This window comes from Triticum aestivum, chromosome 7D (assembly GCF_018294505.1).
Source record: "Triticum aestivum cultivar Chinese Spring chromosome 7D, IWGSC CS RefSeq v2.1, whole genome shotgun sequence".
In the NCBI taxonomy this organism is placed as follows: Eukaryota; Viridiplantae; Streptophyta; class Magnoliopsida; order Poales; family Poaceae; genus Triticum; species Triticum aestivum.
In genome coordinates this window covers 642,509,648-642,528,397 of record NC_057814.1, presented here as the reverse complement: position 1 = coordinate 642,528,397, position 18,750 = coordinate 642,509,648, and the positions used below count along the sequence as shown (strand labels likewise).

The window sequence follows — 18,750 nt, the reverse complement described above, 5'->3', positions numbered from 1 at the left end:
CACCCTGCGGATGGATGTAGGACGTACGTAGTTAAGATCAGTCATGGACGGAACTAGTTGAGGACGTGCGTGTACAAATGTGCACCCCTGATTTCTTTTCAAAAACAAGTATATAGGTACATCGTTAAACCGTATGGTTTAAAAAGTCTTTTGTTATATTTGTACATTATTTATCTCTCACATATGGTTTATTAAATATATTGTTAAATTTGCACACGGGTGCTCCAAAAACAAGTATATTATACTCTAGAATTTTCTATAGATATATTTTCTTAATCATATAATAGAAGCACTATTATAATATTTGTGAAACCATATGTTTACAGATATCTAATATATTTATGTATAAACTACATAAATTACACAAGTATCAAAAAAATTAGAAAAAATTCTTACAAAAAAATATTTAAATTCGGCACAACACTTAATTATTTTTCAATGATATACATTAAAACATATAACAAATAATTAAATAATATTGTCAAATATGCCAAATAAGTAATTCTAAACTAGTGCAGACGTGCATCTGGCTATTATCGTGGTATATGTAGTACTCCTCCCTGATCTGCTACAAGTGGTTCTTCGCCCTCCAGTCCGTGTACCGGTTGACAAACAGCCTCCACAGGTCATCGCTATAGTCGCCTCCAGCCACCATTATCTTTCTCGCCGATAACACTGTAAGTGGCTCTAAGAACATTGGATGCACATGCGCAGTCCGCTATATTTGTTGAACAACCAGTCTATACTACTGATATTTATGATACAAGAAATTGGGATAATCTTTGATAATAAAGCAAGACATATCTTAGTTGAGAATGGAAGAGGTCAAAAAAAATGGAATACAATGTAGACAATGCAGGAAGATATTTATCATATCTCACTATCATAGGAAATTAAGCAAGGGAGAGAAACATGATAGAAAATGGCTTGTTTATTCACATGATGCTGACAAACTTTTTTTGCTTTTTCCGAAAGATCTTCAACTCTAGCATTAGTAGGAGTCAGAATTCCTTAGCACGTATAGTGGATTAAGATATTGGACGCATATAAGTAAGAAGTTTAAAGAACATGATAATATCATCTATATATATATCATATATACATATGTTCTTATTGTGATGTCTATATTAAGGCCCCAAGTTTTAGTCTCGCCCCGGGCCCCCAAAATCTCAGGACCGGCCCTGTGCATTAAGCTTGCATTTGCGCAGGCAGCACACGTCTTAGCCCGCCCATTCTACAAGCGCTTGAAGAATATTGTTCTACGAGCGCTTTGGAACTAGTACAACATAGACACATCCTAACTGCATTGATTACAGATAAAAATGCACTCATTTTCTGGTACTGTTTTTGAGACAATTTTTCAACCATTTGTTGGGGCAAGGCTTGTGATACACCATTGAAAAATTATAGATTAGACGAAACTTTTTCATATAGAACAGCTTTTGAAATTCCTTACAGTTTAGGAGTCGTTTTGAAAACCATGCAGCACCCGTCGAGCGGCAGCGACCGTATTTTCTTGAAAATTTTCAAACCAGTCGTTGGAACGATGCTCTCTAACTTTTTCATGTAGAGCACGCTCTCTAACTTTGAGCAATTTCAAATGTACCAAAATACGAACACTGTTATGTGTACTTGAAGAGCATCATTACGATGACTGGCAACCTGAAGCGGCCAGAGGACTAGGCGCATAAGGGCGCGGACACTGCCAATGCACAACTTGCACAAGCAGTCGGCTGACCCATCATAATTATCACTTGAGAAGAAGCAGACGGGCAGAGCCCACATTTTAGTTAGCCCAAGACGTCAAGAAGGTTTTTGTTCCCCAGACTAATGCCTCCAAGACAGCCCAGGTCGGTACTGACCTACATGAAAAATAGGAACTTGCCAGTCATTGTAATGATGCCCTTAAACGCAACAGGATAATTCTATTCATTTCCTCTCGGGTTTGATTGCCCAAAGAGGAATAAGGGAGCACGTTCTTTTCATAAATGCTACCCTAATAAAAAAATTGATAGGGAATGGGCCCTCAAGTATATATGCCGTCAACATGTTGATTGATACACACCATGAATAATTATTTCTATTACCATATTATCAGAAGTAAGTTAATTATACAACCACTTATACATTGATTGTGTTTGAATATTCAACATAGTTGTAACTTCGTGCTTTTCATAATTTGTAGGAAAACTTGGATCTTGATTGTCATTGTTCCAAAGCGCAAGAAAGTCTACTACCTAGATTATCTCCTTTCACAAAATAAGATCCTCTGGATCTGTCATATATCCAGAAACTCTCTGATATGTATTGAATTCATTGATGATAAAATTTGTATTCATATATGTTTCCAAAATTGAGTATGGAAAAAGTCATCTTGATCTGTAGTGCATTTTCCTCATACTTTCGTTGTGGAGGGAACCTTGACGATAAGATCCAACCTCTGGTGCATAATTCCATTTTTCCGGTAAGATACTGAAATCCGTTATGGTCAAAAATTATATCCCAAAGTTCACAAATACTCCCTCCACTTCTTTTTTACTTCACATATAAGATTTGTCTGAAGTCAAACTCCGTAATGTTTGACCATGTTTATAGAAAAAAAACATTCACAATACCAAATCAATATTACTATATCCATTATGGAATTAATTTTTGTATTTATAACTTTAATATTGTAGATGGTGGTATTTCTTAAATATAAATTTGATCAAAGTTTACGAAGTTTGACTTCAGACAAATCTCATATGCGGAGTAAAAAGAAACGGGGGAAGTACCTTGTCTTATGTTAGTCATGTGTTCGACTTGCTAAATAAACACATTCCTCGATGTATATGTCTCAAAAAGAAAAAAATAAACAGATCAAGTTGTTCCTAATAGGCACGTACTGTGAAGAAATGTTGTACACAAAATTCTAGTGTTCTCAGCAGTAAGAAGGGACCAATATTTATGGATTCTATGTTTGCAATCAAATGAATTCCTTATGCTGATTTGGTATGCGTCTAGATTCTGACAACCCATTAGAAATAGGTTTGTATCTTAATTACTTTATTTTAGGGGCCATTCGGAGGCCATCCGCTCCGCGCCTCCACTCCCGGAGCGGACGGAGCTGCGGCTAGAAAATTCAGAGCGGCCGAAACGATACTCCCCAGCTCCGCGTATTTTGAGGAGATGGTGGATCCCCGAACGGGCCCTTAGTCTACACGTACGACATGGTCTTCAAAACATGCAGCTCTTTAAAGCGATGAGCTCTGCCCGGTGACGGCACCTCAGTTGCTAAAGATCAAGGGATTTATCGGCACAACTCTTTGAAGATATTCCAAATTTTAGCAAGCCTTTTGAAAAAAGGTATGTTTTCAATTAGTATTTGACTTGTTTTCTGCTAAATATATCTGCATAGATGTATTGTTTCCATGTGATATGAGAGGTCTACGCTCTTTCGTAGATTATGATTTTTCAATTATTTTATTTTAGTCACTGTTGCATATATGTAGATCTGTAAAATTGAGCTAGATAGAATGCAGTATTTTGCATACTATTGGTCGATATTGTGATGAATGTGCTTGTTGTGGACAATACTTATTGAAATTCATATTCTCAGGAATTTGCTTTTGCAGGGCCAATTCAAATCTTGTTACTTTCAAGCCCACTGGTTTTGTACAACGCACATGGTTCTTGAAATTGAGCATGTGCAATGCAAAGCAACAGACATTATCGAGAATGAAACAGTGTGCGGTGTACAAGAAAAGCACGCGAAGAGAATAGAACCGTGGGTGATACACTAATCATCGCACATGCTACGAAACCACTATATTCGTGTGTGACGAACCCCGCATTCCAATTGTTTTAAGTCGTGTACGATAGCAACTCTCATCCCACATGTGAGCTTCAAACCTACGGTGTCCAGTGCCAAATGTAATCCCACTCGTAAATTTGACATGACCAAGCATCTGATTTCTTTTCCTAACAAAAAGCTCATTTTGTTCGGCGCTACTCAATACCCATTTATACAAGCAATTAAATAGAAAACTGAAAGAAAAAAATGAAGCTTGTCCACAGAGAAGTGAATCTCAATGCATATCCAACAACTAAGCATGGCTGACTATAATATCTGGTACACACGTGTTGCATGAAAAATTAATGCCTACGGCTCAACCAGTACTCCCTCCGTTTCAGTTTACAAGTCCTGCGCATATACCTAGGTTGCCAATTTTATCACCCTAATATAAACTATATAACATAAATATTATACCGTTTGAAAATAGAACATCTGAAGTTTATATTAGTATATTTTTTGTAATATATGACTTGTATTAGGTTGGTCAAATTAACGACCTAGAGATACGCGCACGCCCTATAAACTGAGAGAGAGGTAGTACAAAATAAATTCTCACACAACGTTTTCTATGACCACCCTCACACACGTGTTGCATACTTGCATGATAAATTAATGCATACGAACATGCATCGCATAGTCTGTTGTAAACAAGAATATTTTCCTTGTCATGAGAGACACCTTCATCGCCCAAACCCCACCTATATACATATAAATAAAAATAACATCAGCCAATAGGTTTTTTGTTGTGGTGCATTTGAGAATAAATAAATAAATGGAATATGTCCTAAACTTGGACTGGAACTAACCAACGCTTTCTTGTCCCTCCAAGGAAACTATGCATGTAGGCACAGTGCTCCAAGGAAACTAACATAACGGTCTTCATCAAGGTATAGCTCTGCAAAGAAGAGCTCCTCTTTAGAGTTGTGCACGGTGCTTTTCGCTAGGAAGTTTAACGATCGTGCCGCCGCTAGTGATTGCTTTGATGATCTCATACTTGATCTACATATGCTTAAGCAAAAACAACCAGAAATTAGTTTCCAGTTAAACATCTAAACTGAAGAGATGAGAGGTACACACATTTGTGGTATTACCACCCACCTTGTTCATGTCTCGGGCATTGTACTGGTCAAGCACAACGGTCGCATAATCATTAGCTAGTTGTTCGTCGGTGTAATAGTCGCAATCATCATCATCCTGGTATATATCACCCTTGTCCAAAAAGTCAATCTTTTCTAGTTCTTCATCGATCTCAAACTGGCTCAGACGGGGTGATAGGTAGGGACGGGGTCCTTGCCGGCCATGGCGGGTAGGGACGTGCCCAGTAGTGGGCGAGTGCCAATTCAGTCCTGCATCCATGGAGTCCTAGATTAATTGGAAAAGAATATATGTGTTTAGGAGAGAATGGTGTTTTGGCTCTCGACCTCCATGGAGGCCGATTTTTTTTGAGAAATTCAAAATTTGAAAATTTCGGTTTAAAAAAAATGAAAAAAGTTGTACAAGTAAACAAGGATGTGAGGCTTATGTGTGTAAAATTTCATGATGAAATAAGTTGAGATGTGACATGTACAAAAAAGATAAATTCATGGTCTGGGAGGATGAATAGAGTCATGTGTTAGAAAGCCTCAAATTTTTTTTTGCACAGGTCTAATTTCAATGTATTTCGTCCTGAAAATTTACACACTTGTGCACTATGCTTCCATCTATCTATGTATTTTTCTTCAGATTTTTAGGAAATGTAAAAAATATGAAATTTGAAGAATTTTGAATTTTGCATTTGGAGGGCTCCATGGAGCTCGGCCTCCAAAAGCAATTTTGGTGTTTAGGAGTCTATATTGTTGTTTGGTGGATGTATAATATTATATACATAGTGAAATAAACCAAAATTGTAGGTTTTATTAATTTACTCCATCCATGGAGCCGGTTAATGGGCTGGCCCAGCGTTTATTCCAATCCACAATGGGGGACTAACAATGTTTTTCTTTTTTTATATTTTTTTTCAAAATACTAATTGCATGTATTTAGAAAAATATTAAGTTACTCCCTACGATCCATATCAGTTGTCGCTGAATCAGATGTATATAGATTATTCGTCGCACAATAAAAATATGTTCGTGCAGTATAACAAAAATCTTAGCTCAACTTTCAGAAAATGCTTGTACCATACAGAAAAAATGTACGTGTCATTTAAAAATATTCACACATTTCACAAATGTAAGTGCCATTTTTGAAAAATGTTCTACAATATAAAAAATGTTTGCATAATTGTTTTGAAAAATGTTCCTTACAACTCCATTAATTGTACATTACATTTTCTAAAATGTTCACAGGTTTCGAAGTTATGTTTGTGTCATTCAAAAAAAATGTTTATACAATACAAGGAAATGTTTTGATATTTAAAAATAATGACATCGAAACATGTATTACCACCCACCTTGATCTTGTCTCGGGTGTTGCAATGGTCGCACAACGGTTGCATAACCATTAGCTAGTTGTTCGTCGGTGTAATAGTTGCAATCATGGTCATCCTGGTATATAACACCCCTGTCCGAAAAAGTCAACCTTTTCTAATTCTTTATCGATCCTATATATACTACTTTATCATTTTAGATATGTTAATATACTATATATATAAGATAATTCAAAGTGGGTTAGATGAAAATTTTGCAAGTTTGCCCATGGTTTTTATTATATTCGTGAAATATGTACATATTTGTACGTAAAAAGAGCATACTTAAAATATGATACATACTATGTAAAAAGTAGTATACATAGTATCTAAACATTATTATATACTACATGTGTGTGTGTGTGTGTGTGTGAAAAAACGGCACATCAAAACATGTATTTAGAAGAAAACAAATGTTGATCATGTATTGGAAAAATGTTAGACGTGCACAAAAAACGTCACATGCTGCATGTATCAAACTGATGGTGTAGAACATGTTGCTTCCTTGGACATTACCACAAAAGTTCGCCCTCAATTAGTGTGGAATAAAATTACTAGCACACATTTAGAAGTGTAAGTAATAGTTTATTAGCACACATTTCAAAGTCTAAATAAGTGTTTATGTCGTGCATGGAACTCCCTCTAGGTCGGTGCACACCCAAATTCATTTCCAAATAGTATGCACCCATGTGATCAAATTCACATTAATACATTTAATGGTATAATTATAATTGACCAAAATAGTTTATTCTATATGGGTTTAAAAGATGCATGATGTACACCTGCTAGTATTTTACAACACACGCATATGTAACTAGATGAACCCTGGGGGTAGTGCAAGAGAGGAATATATAGACACAATTGAAAAAGTAGTAGAAGGGAGGAATGCCAAGCCATGTCATGCACGCAAACTCTCTCAAGGTCACACTGAGATGTAAAACACGATGAAAACAAATATACTGGTTGGCATATATCGACCTACTGTCTGATGGATGATTAATTTATGCATGCACACACAAACATATGTTGTCTTGGGTTATCTGATCATCAATACTTCTAAATGTCATCCATACCCAAGTTCATTGATGAGATGTCGCCAACTGCCGTTGCGGCAGCGTCCCCTGGGAAGTTGTTCGTCGGCCCGGTCACAACGTCCTCCTGAGACACTATCGACGATGGCCCATTCACAGGCTCAGGCCCGACCATGAATCCTTGATCTCAACCCATATGAATCATCATCTGCTGATGTTATTGTTGTCGCTAATGTCGGCGTTGGGGTGGCCATCATTTGGTGGTGGTGGTATCTGAAGTTGTCATTCATCATAGGAAGCGCCAAACTAACCATCATCGATGAGCTAGACCCAACGTCGTGTAGCTAGTACCAAGAAACTCCGGGAAACAGTGGTGGATGCACCAACGTTGACGACATGTCATAGTCCACGAGAGGAGGCAATGTATCTAAGTCGACAAAGCCTTCTAATGGTCTGCTCCTATGGAGATTGGCATGTCATATGACGGCATCACCACCTTCTGTAGTCCGGTGCTCTTATGAAAGATCCTGCAAACCACCCACTATCCCTACAAACATACATAAATTAAATAAGTGCAAATCAACTATGATCAGTAGCACGCCCCCGGCGTGACGTTGTTGTCCCAGATGCAAATCACTTTGTCATAAATTGCTAATATTCGGCACGTATCTTGCATTACTTGGGTATATACACTCCTGTACAAGTGCGCATCCCAAGAATTGGGGACACAGTGACTCCGCTAGGCCTTGAGTCTTGGCCTCGGTCAACCTTTCCATCCTTTAGAACATTTAGGACTCATGAAACTCCATGACCTATTAGTAAGAACATTATTATTGAATTCTCTCTTTTGACCCATACGTTCAGGGAACCTACTCAAAGGAGGCCACTATGTCTTGGTGGCTTTACCTCCCCTCACGCATCGGTTGAACCTTGTAATTGTTGCCATGTATTGGCTACATTGAGTAATATTTAGGTGGCGATTCTCCCCCCTGATTGTTCAAAATAAGTAGCTAACTAGCTACCGGCATGTAGATGATTCATGAGTACTACTATACTATCAATTTATTTTATACCTTGGAAGCCGCGTTGGTGGTGGTGACAGTGCAGATGGCGGTGGACTGGTTCGATGTCAGTTGCTTGGTGCTCTTGAGCCTATACTCATGCATGATCCAGTTGGTCTTCTCCTGCCTAGGCCCCGCCCCTTATGGAGGACATGTGTCTTCCTCATGCCAATGAGCGTGAGGATGGGTGGAAGATCTCCTTGTCCTTTCCGTCGGCCTTCCAATTGTCAACATCTGTCGCCCGGTCCTTTCGTATCCCGCTGGGGTACTTGCGATCCTGTCGGCAGTAATAGTACCACTCCTTCTCCCCCATCTTTGCCTTACTCCGGTAGCTCCCATACCTCGTACTTGTTGAGGTTCACATCCTCAATTGCCATGGCGGCAAAGCTTTCAGCGAGCACCTTGGGGACCACATAGAAGTTGATGATCTCCTCATCTGTCGGGTGGAACCTCAACCCCGCTGGAGGCTCCAACTGTTGCTACTGAACTTGAAGGAAGTTTGCCATGTGAAGGCTTTCTGTGCAATGGATCCATGGGTGAGGGCAATATTGGACGCAAGGATAAAGAAGTATATAACTATGGAAGGAATTTAATGAGCTAAATGTGTGTAGGGCTCTTGCAAGAGAAGCCTCAACATTTCCAAGCCTTTTTTATAGTTTTGTATCTAGTGGCACTGGCTATGGATGGATAGATAGATATCTTCCTCTTTACAACTGTGTGTTGTTTGCTGTCTGAGAGCGGCCATACCCTTGTGGTGACAAGTATCAAGGCTTCTCGAGCCTATCCAACCATGATAGGCCTGGCCGGCCCAGCAGTCATTCGCAGGCTGACGCTTTAATGATGTCGCAAACTTTTCTATTTTATTTATATTTTATTTAAAAATACTAATTGCATGTATTTACAAAAAATATTAAGGTACTCCCTCCGATCCATATTAGTTGTCGTTGAATCAAATGTATATAGCGTGTTCATCGCACATTAAAAATATGTTCATGCAATGTAACCAAAATGTTGGCTCAACATTTAGAAAATGCTTGTACCATACAAAAAAGGGTCTTTTACATCTGTGTCCCTAACTGAAACCCACTACTCATATTTGCCCCTAATTTTTGGTAACGCACAAGAGGAGGGGAAGCGACCATCACCAATGGTCAAAATATTTGTGAGGGAGAGTCCACCATATACTGTCAAAATATGAGAGAGGAAGAATCCCGACTGTTATCGTGGGGGTCGCTTCTTCTTCATTCAAAGGTGCTAGGCATTTTGATGTAATGCACTTTCGAATGAACATAGGAGCGACCATCACCGACAGTCGCAAATGTCAGAGAGGAGGAATCCCGACTGTTGTCGTGGGGGTCGGTTCTCCTTTGTTCCTGTGTGCTAGACATTTTGGTGTAATGCACTCGGGGACGAAGGGAGGAGCGACCATCACCAACAGGTGAATATATCAAAGGGAGTGACCACCATGTACACCACGCGAGATGAGAGTTTTCAACGAAAGACTCGACATATCGACAGTCAACCCATGATGAATAATTATGATCTGTGTGTTGAGTTCCTGTTATTTGCGATGGATTTGTAATCTTTGACTTATGAACACATGAAATGTCTGACGACGATAGGATCCCTGAGTGCGACTACTGCGAAGACGTACGGGGTATGTGCGATAGGATGCCTCATCTGCAAAATAGTAGGTGCTTCACCATTGTGCTGAAGGAGACATTCGACGTTTTTATGGTATGTAACGACGATAAGTATTTTTCCATAATTAAGCATGACTTGCGATTTTTGGTTTCAATGTGTAATTTCTATTTTTTACAATTCAAATAGTCATCTCATGTCATGCAAGACCGTATGTCCTGTAAAAGCTGGGTTTCGAAGATAGGGAGAGAACACAGACCGAGAGAGCTCACCTTAGGACAAAGCATGGTTTCACTTTTCTGGATGAGCTATTTAATGCACCAAATAGCTCACATTTTGGTTGCTCAACTTGGAGAGGACTTTGCAAGGCCTGTGAATGTAAGGAGGATATGAAAATAACCTTCGATATTTGGCCCAAAGATGAAATTGGTATATCGACATTTGGGTGGATGTGGACACGCTTCCAACTCTACCTCTTTGTGAATTTTTCAAATAAATTTGTTAAGTAATTTATATTTTTTATTTAAAAAATCATTGATGGCTTATTTCCATTGACAGCTTATTTTCATTCTTCAAAAAATATGCGGAAGATAGAAGACAAAACCTACTATGTCGATAGCTCTGAACTAACTTAGGACGAGAAAGGTCATCCCATACATGCAAACTCTCTCAAGGTCACACTGAAAAGTAAATCCTGACGCAAAAAAATGTTGGTTGGCATATACCGTCTGACCGTCTACTGAATGATTAACTTATGCATGCATACACACATATATGTTGTCTTGGGATATCTTTTCATCAGTACTGCCAAATTTCATCCATACCCAAGTTCACTGACGAGGTGTCACCAACTGCTGTTGTAGCGGCTTTCCCCGGAAAGTTGTTCCTCAGCCCGATCACGGCGTACTCATGTGACACCATCGACGACGGCCCACTCCCATGCTCAACTCTGGCCATGAACCCCTGATCCGCACCCATATGAATCATCATCTGTTGATGTTGTTATTGGCTCTGGTAGAGCGACAACAGCGGCGTTGGGGCGGCCATCATGAGGTGGCGGTGGTTCCCAAAGTAGTGGCCATTCATCAAAGTAAGCGCCAAACTAACCATCATCAATGAGCCAGCCCCAACGTCGTGCAACTAGTACTAAGAAGCTATAGGAAACAGTGGTGGATGCGCCACCGTTGACAAAATGTCATAGTCCATGAGAGGCGTCAATGTATCTAAGTCAACGAAGCCCTACTGATCTTTTGCTCCCATGGACATTGGCATGGCATATGACGGCATCTGCACCTTATTTAGTACAGTGCTCTTATGGAAGATCCTGCAAACCACCCACTGTCCGTACAAACGTACATAAATTAAATAAGCTCAATTCAACTATGATCAGTAGCCAGATTAGGGTGTGACGTTGTCCCAGATGCCAATCACTTTGTCATAAGCTGCTCACATTCGGCATATATCTTATATTACTTGGGTATTTAGGCACCCCCGTACAAGTGCCCATCTCAAGAATTGGGGCACAGTGACTCCACTAGGCCTCGAGTCTTGGCCTTGGTCAACCTTTCCATCCTATAGACATTTAGGACTCATGAAACTCCACGACCTACTAGTAAGAACTTTATTTCTTGATTTCTCTCTCTTGACCCATACATTCAGGAAACCTAATCAACAGGAGGCCACTATGTCATGGTGGCTTTACCTCCCCTCACGCATCGGTGCAACCTACTCAAAAGGAAGCCGCTATGTCATGGTGAGGCCGCTATGTCGGCAGTAAAAGTACCACTCCTTCTCCCCCATCTTCGACTTCTCCAGTAGCTCCCATGCCTCGTACTTGTTGAGGTTCACATCCTCAATCGCCACGGCGGCAAAGTTTTCATCGAGCACCTTGGGGACCTCTTAGAAGTTCATGATCTCGTCATCCGTCGGGTGGAACCAAAGCCCTGGTGGTAGCTCCGACTGTTGCTGCTGAACTTGAAGGTAGTTTGCCATAGTGGAGGCTTTCTGTGTAATGGATCGTAAGGTGATGGAAATATTGGAGCAACCATAAAGATCCATATAACTATGGAAGGAATTTAATGAGATAGGGATATCCATGGAAGCACTTTAATAGGAGTAAATGTCTGTACTGGCAGGGCTTTTGCAAGAGAAGCTTCAGCATTTCCCAGCCTATTTAAAAATTTGTATCTAGTCGCACTGGCTATGGATGGATAGATAGACATTTTCCTCATTACAAATGTGTTGTTTGTCGTGTTAGAGGGGCGATGTCCTTGTGCTGACATGTAGCAAGGTTTCTCAAGCCTATCCAAGCCTTGACATGCCAGGCCGGCCCAGTAGTTATTCGTGGGCTGACGCTTTGATGAGGTCACAAACATTTTTCTTTTGTTTATTTTTTATTTTTTCAAAATACTAAATGCATGTATTTTAGTAAATATTAAGTTACTCCTTCGATCCATATCAGTTGTCACTGAACCAGATGTATGTAGAGTGTTCATCGCACATTAAAAATATGTTCAGCCAGTCAAACAAAAATGTTGGCTCCACTTTTTGAAAATGCTTGTACCATAGAATAAAATGTATGTATCATTTAAAAATATTATATGTTTCACAAATGTAAGTGCCATTTTTGAGAAATGCTCTCCAATATAAAAAAATGTTTGCATAATTGTTTTGAAAAATGTTTGGTAACACTCAATAAAGTGTACATTATATTTTCTAAAATGTTCACGTGTTTCAAAGTTATGTTCGTGTCATTCAAAAAATGTTTATACAATACAAGGAAATGGTATCATATTTAGAAATAATATATGTATCATTAGATCAAATTTTTGAAAGTTTATTTGAAAAATGTTTTACACATATTCAAAAAGTACTAAGAAACATGTATTTGAAAAAATGTTAGCTTTGTATTTAAAAATGTTAAACGTGTATAACAGTGTTTACATTACACGAAACATGTACATAGTGTGTGAAAAGAAGTAGACAACAAAACACGTATTTAGAAGAAAACAAATGTTAATCATGTATTGGAAAAATGTTAGACTTGCATAAGAAATGTCACCTGTTGCATGCTGCATCTGTTAAACAGGCCTCGATTCCAACATTGGGCTCGGTCAACCTTTCAATCCTTTAGAACATTTAGGACTCATGAAACTCCACGACCTACTAGTAAGAACATTATTGTTGTCCCGGATGCCAATCACTTTGTGATAAACGGCTCACATTCGGCACATATCTTGCATAACTTGGGTATTTAGGCACCACTGTACAAGTTCCCATCTCAGCAATTGGGGACATGGTGACTCCGCTACGCCTCGACTCAAACATTTGGCCTCGGTCAAAATTTCCATCCTTTAGAACATTTAGGACTCATGAAACTCCAGGACCTACTAGTAAGAACATTCTTGTTGATTTCTCTCTCTTGACCCATTCGTTCAGTTAACCTACTCAAAAGGAGGCCACTATGTTATGGTGACTTTACCTCCCCTCACGCATCTGTGCAACCTTGTAATTGTTGCCATTTATTGGCTACTTTGAGTAATATTCAGGTGGGGATAGCCCCTAATTGTTCAAAATAAGTAGCTGACTAGCTACTAGCATGTTGATGATTCATGAGTACTACAATAATACCACTTCATTATATACCTTGTGAGCCGCGTTGGTGGTGGTGACAGTGGATGTGGTGGTGGCGGGTTGGATGTCTGTTGCTTGTTGCTCTCAAGCCTATACTCATGCATGATCCAGTTGGTCTTCTCCCCTCTAGGCGCCCGACACTTGTAGAAGAAAGGTGTCTTCTTGATGCCGATGAGCATGAGAGGTGGGTGGAAGATCTCCTTGTCCTTTACGGTGGCCTTCCAATAGCCGACATCCATCACTCGGTTCATTTGTATCCCGATGGGGTACTTGTGATCCTTTCGGCAGTAAAAGTACTACTCCTTCTCCCCCATATACACCTTCTCTGGTAGCTCCCATGGCTCGTACTTGTTGAATTTCACATCCTCAATCGCCATAGCGGCAAAGTTTGCATTTGCACCTCGGAGACCACACATCCTAAACCCCGGTGGTAGCTCCAACTGTTGCTGCTGAACTTGAAGGTAGTTTGCCATGGTGGAGGCTTTTTGTGCAATGGATCCTGGGGTAGGGATGAAAATGGAGTGGAAACTTTCCGTTTTTCCGGAGGAAAAATGGAAATGGAGAGGAAATGTGAAAACGGAAACGGAAATTTGCAAAATGAAAGTGAAAATGGAATTTGTTATGCGGAAACGGAAACAAAAATGGAACGGTGTTTTCCAGTGGAACGGGCATGGAAACGGAGCTTTCCATTTCCGTGAATATGGAATTTCCGTTTTTACTATAGACCTATGGTTGTTTTGTAGCTCAACCACCAAACAACACAAAATGGCACAATTAGTAGAATGGATCTGAGGCCCAACTTCTACTACCACACAAAAACTCACCTTGACCCTATACGCAATTGTCCAGTACTACTATAACACTACACTAAGTTGCTAACATAATGATATTATTTTGTAGCCATGTTAACAACTCATTAAATTTGTTTATTTTTGTGGGTATTTCTCTATGATTAAAGGGGGTTTTTAATTTCCGGTCAACGCCCACTTTTGTTTTCGTGTTCGCCTTGTATTCGCTCCGTGTCCATTTCCGGTAGTATCTGTTTCCGTATTCATTTCTGGGGTTTCTGTATTCGTTTCCGCTTCTGCAAAAAAATATGGAAACAAATGTGGTAGCACACAGTTCCGTCCATTTTCGCTCCGAAATATTGGACGCAACCATAAAGATGTATATAACCATGGAAGTAATTTAATGAGCTAGGAATATCCATCAAGGCGCTTAAATAGGAGTAAATGTGTGTACTGGTAGGGCTCTTGCAAGAGAAGCCTCAACATTTCCAAGCCTTTTTTTAATTTTGCATCTAGTGGCACTGGCTATGGGTGGATAGATTAGATATCTTCGTCTTTACAACTGTGTGTTGTTTGTCGTGTTAGAGTGGCCATGCCCTTGTGGTGACAAGTAGCAAGGTTTCTCGAGCTTATCCAAGCCATGACATGCCAGGCCGGCCCAGCAGTCATTCGCAGGCTTACGCTTTGATGACTTCACAGACGATTTTCTTTTGTTTATATTTTATTTTTTCAAAATAAAAATTGCATGTATTTAAAAAAATATTAAGTTACTTCCTCCGATCCATATCAGTTGTCGCTGAATCATATGTATATAGAGTGTTCAGCACACATTACAAATATGGTCATGCAGTGTAACAAAAATGTTGGCTCAACTTTTAGAAAAAAGTTGTACCATGCAAAAAAATGCATTTAAAAATATTCACACATTTCACAAATGTAACTGCCATTTCTAAAAAACGTTCTAGAATATAAAAAATGTATGCATAAATTTTTCAAAAATGTTTCGAACCACTCAATAAATTTTACATTATATTTTCTAAAATGTTCACGCGTTTCAAAGTTATGTTTGTGTTATTTTAAAAAAAATTATACAATACAAGGAAATGTTTTCATATTTAAAAATAATATTAGTATCATTAGACAAAGTGTTTCGAAGTACATTTGAAAAATGTTTACACTTATTCAAAAAATACTCAAAACATGTTTTTGAAAAAATGTTAATGTATTTAAAAATGTTTAGATTATACAAAACATGTAGATAATGTGTGAAAAAAGTAGACATCAAAACATGTACTTAGAAGAAAACAAATGTCAATCATGTATTGGAAAAAATTTAGACGTGCATAAAAAATTTCACATGCTGCATGATGCATGTGTCAAACTCATGGTGTAGAGCATGTTGCTCCCTTGGACATCGCCACAAAAGTTCTCCCTGGATTAGATGTGGAATAAAATTACTAACACACATTTAAAAGTGTAAGTAATAGTTTATTGGCACACATTTCAAAGTGTAAATAAGTGTGTATGTCGTGGATGGAACTCCCTCTAGGTCGGTGCATGCCCAAAATTCATTTCCAAATACTATGCACACATGTGATCAAATTCACACTAAAATAATTAATGGAAAATTATAATTACAAAAATAGTTTATTCTACATGGGTTTAAAAGATGCATGATGTACACCTGGCAGTATTTTACAACACATGCATATGTAGCTAGTTGAACTCCGGTGGCGGTGGGTAGTGCATATAAAAGCTAATACACATACACTCAATTGAAAAACTAGTAGTGTTGGGTTATCTGATCATCAGTACTGCCAAATATCTTCCATACCCAAGTTCACTGACGAGGTCTCGCCAACTACTGTTGTCGCAGCGTTCCCAGGGAAGTGGTTCCTCAGCCCGGCCACGGCGTCCTCTTGTGACACCATCGACGACGGCACACTCCCAGGCTTAGCCCCGACCATGAATCCCTGATTTGCACCCATATGAATCATCATCTGCTGATGTTGTTGTTGGCGCTGCTAGAGCGATAACGACAGCATTGGGGTGACCATCATCTGGTGGTGTTGGTTCCCAAAGTAGTGGCCATTCATCATAGGAAGCGCCAAACTAACTATCACCGATGAGCATGCCTCAACGTCATGCAACTGGTACGAAGCTCCAGGAAACAGCGGTGGATGGGCCAATGTTGACCACATGTCATAGTTCATGAGAGGAGGCAATGTATCAAAGTTGACGAAGCCCTGCTGATGTTCTGCTCCCATGGACATTGGCATGGCATATAACGGCATCACCACCTTCTTTAGTCCGGTGCTCTTATGGAAGATCCTGCAAACCACCCACTGTCCCTACAAACATACATAAATTAAATAAGTGCAAATCAACTATGATCAGTAGCACACCCCGGGTGTGACGCTGTTGTCCTAGATGACAATCATACTTTGTCATAAACGGCTCACATTCCGCAAATATATTGCATAACTTGGGTATTTAGGCACCCATGTACAAGTGCCCATCTCACGAATTGGGGACACAGAGACTCCGCTAGGCCTCGATTCCAACATTGGGCTCGGCCAACCTTTCGATCCTTTAGAACATTTAGGACTCATGAAACTCCATGACCTACTAGTAAGAACATTATTGTTGATTCTTCTCTTTTGACCTATACATTCTGGGAACATACTCAAAAGGAGGACACTTTGTCATGGTGGCTTTACCTCCACTCACGCATCGACGCAACCTTGTAATTGTTCCCATGTATTGGCTACTTTGAGTAATATTCAGGTGGGGACCCCCCTCTTGTTCAAAATAAGTAGCTAACTACTACTGGCATGTTGATGATTCGTGAGTACAACTATACTATCAATTTATTATATACCTTGGAAGCCGCGTTGGTGGTGGTGAAACTGGAGATGGCGATGGATGGGTTGTATGTCAGTTGCTTGTTGCTCTCGAGACTATACTCATGCATGATCAGGTTAGTCTTCTCCCCCCTAGACGCCCGGCCCATGAAGAGGACAATTGTCTTCTTCATGCCGATGAGCGTGAGCGATGGGTGGAAGATCTCCTTGTCCTTTCCGGTGGCCTTCCAATAGCCAACTTTCGTCGCCCGGTTGGTTCGTATCCTGGTGGGGTACTTTCGGTCCTTTCGACAGTAAAAGTACCAGTCCTTCTCCCCATATTCGCCTTCTCTGGTAGCTCCCATGGCTCGTACTTGTTGAGGTGCACATCTTGAATCACCACGGCGGCAAAGTTTTCATCCAGTACCTTGGGGACCACATAGAAGTTGATGATCTCTTCATCCGTCCGGTGGAACTTAAACCCCGGTGGTAGCTCCAACTGTTGCTGCTAAACTTAAAGGTAGTTTGCCATGGCGGCGACTTTCTGTGCAACGGATCCTGGGGTGATGGAAATATTGGACGCAACCATAAAGATGTATATACTATGGAAGGAATTTAATGAACTAGGGATATCCATGGAGACGCTTAAATAGGTGTAAATGTGTGTACTGGCAGGGCTCTTACAAGAGAAGCCTCAACATTTGCCAGCCTTTTTTTCAATTTTCTATCTAGTGGCACTGGCTATGGATGGATAGATAGATATCTTCCTCTTTAGAACTGTGTGTTGTTTGTCATGTTAGAGGGGCCATGCCCTTGTGGTGACAAGTAGCAAGGTTTCTCGAGCCAATCCAAGCAATGACATGCCAAGCCGGCTCAGCAGCCATTTGCATAGTGATGCTTTTATGATGTCACAAACTTTTTTGTTTATATTTTATTTAAAAAATATTAATTGCATAAATTTTAAAAAATAAGTTACTCCCTCCGGTCCATATCAGTTGTTGCTGAATCAGATGTATAAAGAGTGTTCATCAAACATTAAAAATATGTTAATGTTGTGTAACAAAAATGTTGGCTTAACTTTTAGAAAATGCTTGGACCATACAGAAAAAATGTATGTGTCACTTCAAAATATTCACACGTTTAACAAATGTAAGTGCCATTTTTGAAAATGTTCTGCGATATAAAAAGGTGATTTGCCATGGTGGAGGCTTTTGGTGCAATGGATTATGGGGTGACGAAAATATTGGACGCAACCATAAAGATGTATATAACTATGGAAGGAATTTATTGAGCTAGGGGTATCCATGGAGACGCTTAGATAGGAGTAAATGTGTGTACTGGCAAGGCCCTTGCAAGAGAAGCCTCAACATTTCCAGACCTTTGTTTAATTTTGTATCTTGTGGCACTGGCTATGGATAGATAGATAGATAGATAGATAGATAGATAGATAGATAGATAGATAGATAGATATA

General features: G+C 39.6%; 3 pseudogenes; all 3 read right to left on the bottom strand.

Annotated features, from left to right (window-relative positions):
- Positions 1–7,337: 7,337 nt before the first annotated feature.
- On the bottom strand, positions 7,338–8,929 carry LOC123165563 (NAC domain-containing protein 92-like; annotated as a pseudogene).
- A 1,883-nt stretch (positions 8,930–10,812) lies between these two features.
- On the bottom strand, positions 10,813–14,120 carry LOC123171533 (NAC domain-containing protein 87-like; annotated as a pseudogene).
- Positions 14,121–16,127: 2,007 nt separating this feature from the next.
- Positions 16,128–17,867, bottom strand: LOC123164424 (NAC domain-containing protein 26-like; annotated as a pseudogene).
- Between the last annotated feature and the right edge of the window lie 883 nt (positions 17,868–18,750).